At 31.5% G+C, this 6,984-nt stretch overlaps 1 pseudogene; it reads left to right on the forward strand.

Annotated features, from left to right (window-relative positions):
- Positions 1 to 3,225: 3,225 nt before the first annotated feature.
- LOC125852443 (sesquiterpene synthase 14-like) overlaps positions 3,226 to 6,984 on the forward strand; it is a 25,921-nt pseudogene continuing 22,162 nt past the window's right edge.

Consider the following 6,984-nt stretch of genomic DNA (forward strand, 5'->3'; position numbering starts at 1 on the left):
ATGTTTGCATGAGTTCTTGACTTCTTGTGTGTTGTATTTTCATTCATATTGTAGTTTGTATTGAAACTAGGATGACACTCCTAGTAGTTGGATTATTGTATCAATCAATTCAAGTTTTTATGTGCTATATATTACCTGGTGTTATTGTTAGGTGTTTATTGTGATTTATTTTTACCCTATTTGATTTTTATTTTTCTTGAAGGAAGGGCTACATATTTACCATAAATTTGGTGTTTCTTTTTTCCTAAAAGGAAATTTTAAATCTCCCATACTTTGTTAGTCCTTTGAGAAAAATGTTTTGGGCTTTTTGAAGGTATATATCATAACAAATATATCCGAAGTCTCTAAACTTATGAATTTAGGATTCAGTCTTTGAAAATTCATGAATTTCAAATTAATAGTGTATACATTCAATAATATTAAATACAAATATAAAATTTAGACAAAAATTATTGAGTTCGACCAAATTCGTATTTATAACGAGAACTCCACCTTTGAGTGGCGAAAATTGAAATCAAAGAAAGAGGATTCAATACATCTACATTGCAATCTTTTATTAAAAGAAAAATATGTGTGAAAAGATCCAAGCAACTATTTTTCTCGATTGTAGGTAACTCTTGCATGTGCCAGCACAAGTTCAATACTTTAGATAGTAATGTTATTCATGTCAACTCTTTAAAGTATATCTATCTGAAGTATATATTCAAAAATTTTAATTTATTAAATATGTATAAATATTTAATTGCAAACTCAATAACTATAACGAATTATGTGTTTAGTAACAATTTAAAAATATATAAACTTCAAATCATGACTCGTCCTCTAGACCACAAGATTCAAAAGTCTTTTTTATTTTCTTAAACTCCGTGTCAAGTCAAACTAGACCATTCTTTGTGAAACGGAGGGAGTAGTATATACACACGGACTATATATATGTATATAGAACTCACACTGATCACATCACAAATTATATAAATAATTGAATTCAATCTTTGGTGTAGACGGAACAAAAAAGACACCATACAGATTCATTCATAGAATGCTACATGAAAGAATATGAAGCTTCGAAGTCAGAGAATATGTTGAGGTACGAAGGAAAATCACAAATGCATGGAAGGACATAAACACATAATTCCTTTGTTGTAGTTATATTGAAGTACCAACGTCTGTTCTCAAATTTGCCATAAATTTTGCACGCCACATACGTAGATATTTTCCAAGGGATGATTTTACAGACTCCACAAAGTTTATTAAAGACATGATTACCATGATGCTTGTTGAACGTGTCAATATATGATCAGGATAATCGTGTTGATTCCTACATGCATTTCAAAGTGATTGTTGCTTGTATTAGAGTGCTTCTTTCTACTAATACTTGATAGTATATTACTCCATTCGTTTCAATTTGTTTGTCAAAATCTCTCTACTAATATTTGATAATATATGTCATGTCATGTCGACAACTAAAATTAAAAAAATTATCCAAAATAGTTTTTTTTTTTTAAAAAAGTAAGATAAATAGATTGAAACGTAGAGATCAGAGTATATCATCTGTGCATGTAGTGGTCTAAAACATGTAAATATGAAGTGCAAATTGAACTACAAATTATAAATGGTTGCAGCAGTGAATGAACACAAGTCGTAGGTTCCCTTTTGGAATAGGATGTGTACATACTGGCCAATAAATCAAAAGACTATAGTACATGGAAGGATCTAGGAGCTAGAAGCAATGAACCCCATTTGTTGATAAATTACACGGTATATATAAGGTTAAACTTTTTTGTTAGATACATATATTAAACATAAGGTATACTATAACAAAAATAGCTATTAGCAGCAATAAATATGTACATTAAGGTTTTTACAGATATTAGATTCAATGTTGTTATAGGCTTTACCATTTATAAAAAGTGATAACATGTAATTGTCATTAGTAATTACCTCTATGAAAACATATTTAGCGATAATTAAATTATTATCGTTAATTAATTGTTGCTAAATATCATTTTTGAGACAGTAATAATTGCACACTGGGAAAATTATGGGCTCTACTGCTATTTGTGGAAATGTTTGTTGAATTGTTTCATTCATTTTGCACACACCTATATATACCTCCATTATTGTAGCTTCTTTTGATTCTTGGTTGGTTCAATTATGTATGAAGATTTTACATTTAACTAATAATTAATTTCGTGAACTCATGAACAATATGATTCCTTTCGTTTGTTCGCAATAAATTTTAAACTAATAAAAAATAAATTATTACAAAACATAATTTTATTAATAAAACAATGTGCATATAAATCTGTTTATTCCTTTAATTATTTTTTCTTAAGATTTTCTATGATTCGAAGGCTGTTATTGACCTTCTCAAACTATAATAACGTGCACCTCCTTGAAATTAGTTGATCTCCATTGATCTTTATGATAACTCTTCAAGGAAATATATTACCTTTTATATATTCTCATAAAATGTTGGTGTCTATACCAACAATGAACTCATGATTATTTTCAATAATATCTGCACTCATGTTACATGTCCAATGCTTTAGAAAAGTCTAAGATTCGAAAGAGAATTTGTCGCATTATTTCTACGATTGTAATGATATGATCCTATAAATATAATTTTTATGCTTGATACGGAACTTTTATTTTATGGTTTACATCAATTAATTCATGAATATAATTGGAGTAAAAAAAATTATTAAGGAGATTTAGAATATGTATCATTCCATAATTTAGATATTTGTAAATTTCAAAAATATTGCTAAGGGTAAAATGAGAGAGAAAATACTTGAACTTTTAAAATGATGGCTAATTTTAAAAATCACGACAAATAATTTGAGACATGAAAAGTACTAAATTTATTAAGTCATTTGGATAACTTCCAGCATTACATCAAAAATTATATTTAGTGATAATTAATTAACAATGATAAGTCGATAACTTAATTGTCGTTAAATATGTATTTTTAGTGGCAATTAATTAACACTTTTTGTGACTATTCTTAAAACCTATAGCGACTTTGAATCTAATGAAAAATTAATTAATGTCGATAGCACTCGCGTATATTTATTACCGCTAAAAAATTGTTTTTATTATAGGGCAGAATATCTATCACTTTGACACTTATCGTCCTAATTGCACTATAAAATACCTCACTAAATATAGCAGTAAATATCAAATTGCAATAATTAAAACATTTTAGAGAGAGAGAGAAAAAAAAATTAAGAATCAATAAGCAATGGTTGATACTACTATCACACGTCCAATGGCAAACTATCATTCAAGTGTTTGGGGAGACTATTTCCTCTCTTACACTCCTCAACTCACGGTATGTTATGCACACATACTTATATATGTCTCGTTTTCCTGTGAGATAGGCTTAGTGGTAAATTTGATGTATCGTATAATTAATTTTTAACACCCCCCCCTCCCCAGCCTCCATTTTCATGGGTAAACTTTTAATTTTAAAAGTTAAAACATGTTAAATTCGAAATTTTGTTCATGAAAGAAGGATAAAATTAAATTTATCCCATCTCCTCTTTGATGTTTTTCGGACTATATTAATTACTTGATAGGTTTACGGGATTGATCTTAAAGGTGACAGATCTTGAACTTTTGATTTCACTTGCCCAACTTCAAGTTCACTAAATTTTGACTTTTAAACTTAAAGTTTTGTCCTTCGAACAATTAGGGTCAAAAATTTGAGGCCACCTATTTTAAGGTCATTGTGTTTTATTTAAACGATTTAATAATTTTTTTTGTTGTTGTAGATTGTATAAATCTTGCCTACTTTCCTTTTTCCTTTTTTTATTTGAAACACGAAAAACATGTAGATAACTTTGTTGACACCCAATTTTGTACCTCCCCGATAGATTAATTCACGAGCTTCTTAATTTTTCGAACGATTTAGAATAATTAACCTTATATAATTCAAATAGTTTCAAGGTTACTTTAAGTAACTTCAGTCGGTTTTTATAGTATTTTGAACAATAAATATATTTCATATAATTATATATGTGACTAGTATATTGCAAATATTTGAAAATCATATCAAAAGATTTTACACTGTTAAAATAAATATTTTATTAATTAGTTTTGGTTTGAATTATGATTTTAATTTTGAATTAATTAGTTTTTATCTAAATTAATTATATTACAATTAAGTTAATTGTTTTATTCCGTTAAAATTAAGAAGCTCCTTAATTAGTTTGTATTAACTCGTCTTGATTAAGTGTTGACCAAGTCCACCGATTAATCTCGTTTTAGTTACATTTTGAAATTAATTTGGGTTATTGTTTGATTACGTTTCCTTAGCCAAATCCTCAATTTATTCAACCTTTAAAAATGCCAAATTTTGGGCTGAATTCCACTTTCTTGCACAACCCCTTTCCATTCCTAATTTTCAGCCCATCAATTGCCAACCAAACCAGCCCATTCTCTGCCAATTAACCCATCACCAAATATACCCGACCCAGCCCATTTCTTGTATCAACAAGAGAACCCAGGAGCTTCACGCTTAACAGTAATTCACGTCAATTCAAAGAGAAGCAGATGGCGCCTTCACGGAAAGCAGTTCACAACGTCTATGTACGCGTAACGACTTTATTCTTGTCATCTTCTCCTTTCTCCCTCGCCAGTACACTCGTACAGCAGGAGCAGCCCGCGTGGTTGTCCTCCCTAGCGTGAGATTAAGCCGCGTGGCATGGAGAGGACGATGGAATCAATCCAGAGCGTCGAGCAGCCCTTTCCTCTTCCGGAATGAGGTTGAATCTTCAGACAAAAGATGACTTCCCTGATTTGTGAAAGAATTTTGGCATTTTGAATTTGGAATTGGACCTTGGTTTGCCGGATTTTCGTCCTTTTTCCCATTTATTCCGAATCCTAGTTTCTTCTATATATTATTGGATTATTCATTTGTAAAGGGGGGGGGACTTTGGTTTTGAATTTTTAGAGTTAAACATATATAGAATAGCTTAAGCGGAAATAGCTAGAATACCTACTAACTACTCAAGGAAAAGAGAGGAGATATTTGCTTTGAGTGTTTAGGTTCGATATTCCTACCTAGATTTCTTAACCACTGTTCGCGTTTGGAGTTGCTTAGTGGTGAAGTCGCCCCTGCTCGTCACCATCCCCAATTCTGCTGCACTCTAAAAGGTAACATCTATTCCTGCTCATCGTCATTTGTCTCTCAATGTGTTGACTGTTTGATTTCGACCGCATAATTTGTAGAATCGTAAATTTTGAAGAGTTCATAGTAGTCTGCTCGGATTGTCTTACTTGAATATCAATTTAGTTTCACACACCCTTCAAACTATACCCTTTTTTTTATTGCTTAAATCGCAATGGGTTCAAAACCTTGCTTCTGTCTATGTACAAATCCCCTGCTCAACACCTTGTGTCTTTTCATTAAGTGATTTGAGTTAAATCTTGACTAATGATTTCCGACGGATTTAAAAAAATGAGTTCTCGTCTGCTTGCATATTTGGGGGTCTATTATTGGGATTCTATTTACTTTGTTTTGATTCCATTTCTATGTGAGCCGACATCTCTGTTTCCTGCATTGTGAGATTGCCCAATGAACTAAGTGATTAGGGATGTAGTTAATGCATCTTCTTGATCATTAAGTTAAAGGGCAAGATTCAGTTTCTTTCTTAAGTCGTTATTAGATTTTTATAACATGTTGTTTCTTGTTTCTAACAATTTCGAGTTCACTTGAAAAATGGGTGTCTTGTGTGAGTAGTAGGTTTGCTTTGGTTTGTTCTCTTCTTAAACTAAAATAAAACTAAGAAGTCCGTCCATTAACCGCTAGAATATGCTGTCAAAAAATAATAATAAAGAAAAATAAATCACGCCTCTTCCTCCTCATCTCGTTTGTTCTTCTCTTTAGTTTGTATGTAGCCATAGCTGAAAACCTGAGCATTCTGTCTTATATTTACTGTTGTCCAGATTTGCTTAATTTCATAAAGATTAATTTTACTCCGAATCATATTTCATTGCACGATTTGTGAAATCTCCCTTGTTCGTTAAGACTTGAGTCCTCCGGTTTATTCCCAAAATTTAAGTGTTTTTCTTTTCACCTTAGTAGATAGCATTTGAGTTTCAAGTTCCTTTGTATGCTTAATAATTTGTTGAAAACAAAGGTCATTTGCAGAGATGTTGTTTTATTTATTCTTGCTTTAGTCCAAGTTTGTGATAGTGTAAAATTTGTTATGTTTCTTCTTTCGGTATAAGTCCAATAAGCTTGCCAACGTGATGTCACGACCCAAGCCTACACCCTGGACGTGGCCGGCACTCGAAGACCATTGCTGGTCCCCAAGCGAACCCTCATCCTGGCTGACTACAAGAGGAAAACTGATTCAAGCATACAAAGCTTAAAAACTGAAATAAAAGTTAATAAAACTTAAATAGAAAGCTTTAACTCAAAAGAAAACTCCGAATAGAATAAATTATTCAACTCGCCATAAATAGGCAACTTAAGTCTTTAAAACATTTAATAAAATAAATGAATAATACAGACTTCTCAACTATACTGACTATCTATGAAGCTTCTAACTGATAAAGATGGAAGTCGGGACAAGACCCACGACATCCTAACAACTGATATAACAGAAAGGTAAATGAAATCCTCCGAAAGCAAGAAGGCTCACCATAGCTAACTCGAACTCTCGGATATATCAACGAAGCTCCTGTTGATGATCCTGAATACCTGTGTCTGCATCATGAAAAGATGCAGGCCAAATGGCTCAGTACGTGGAATGTACGAGCATGTAAGGGGAATTCTAAAACATAAACATAAGCTTGAAACTTGATAAAAAGGAAACATACTTGCCTCTTTTCAATCTTACTCAACTCAAGGAATACTCCAAACTACTCAAACTTACTCAACTCAGAAGTACTCAAGGATAAGATACTCAACTCAGAGATTAGATACTCAACTCAAGGATATGATATTCGACTCAAAGATATGATATTCGACTC

The sequence above is a fragment of the Solanum stenotomum genome, unplaced genomic scaffold (assembly GCF_019186545.1).
Source record: "Solanum stenotomum isolate F172 unplaced genomic scaffold, ASM1918654v1 scaffold35358, whole genome shotgun sequence".
Classification (NCBI taxonomy): Eukaryota; Viridiplantae; Streptophyta; class Magnoliopsida; order Solanales; family Solanaceae; genus Solanum; species Solanum stenotomum.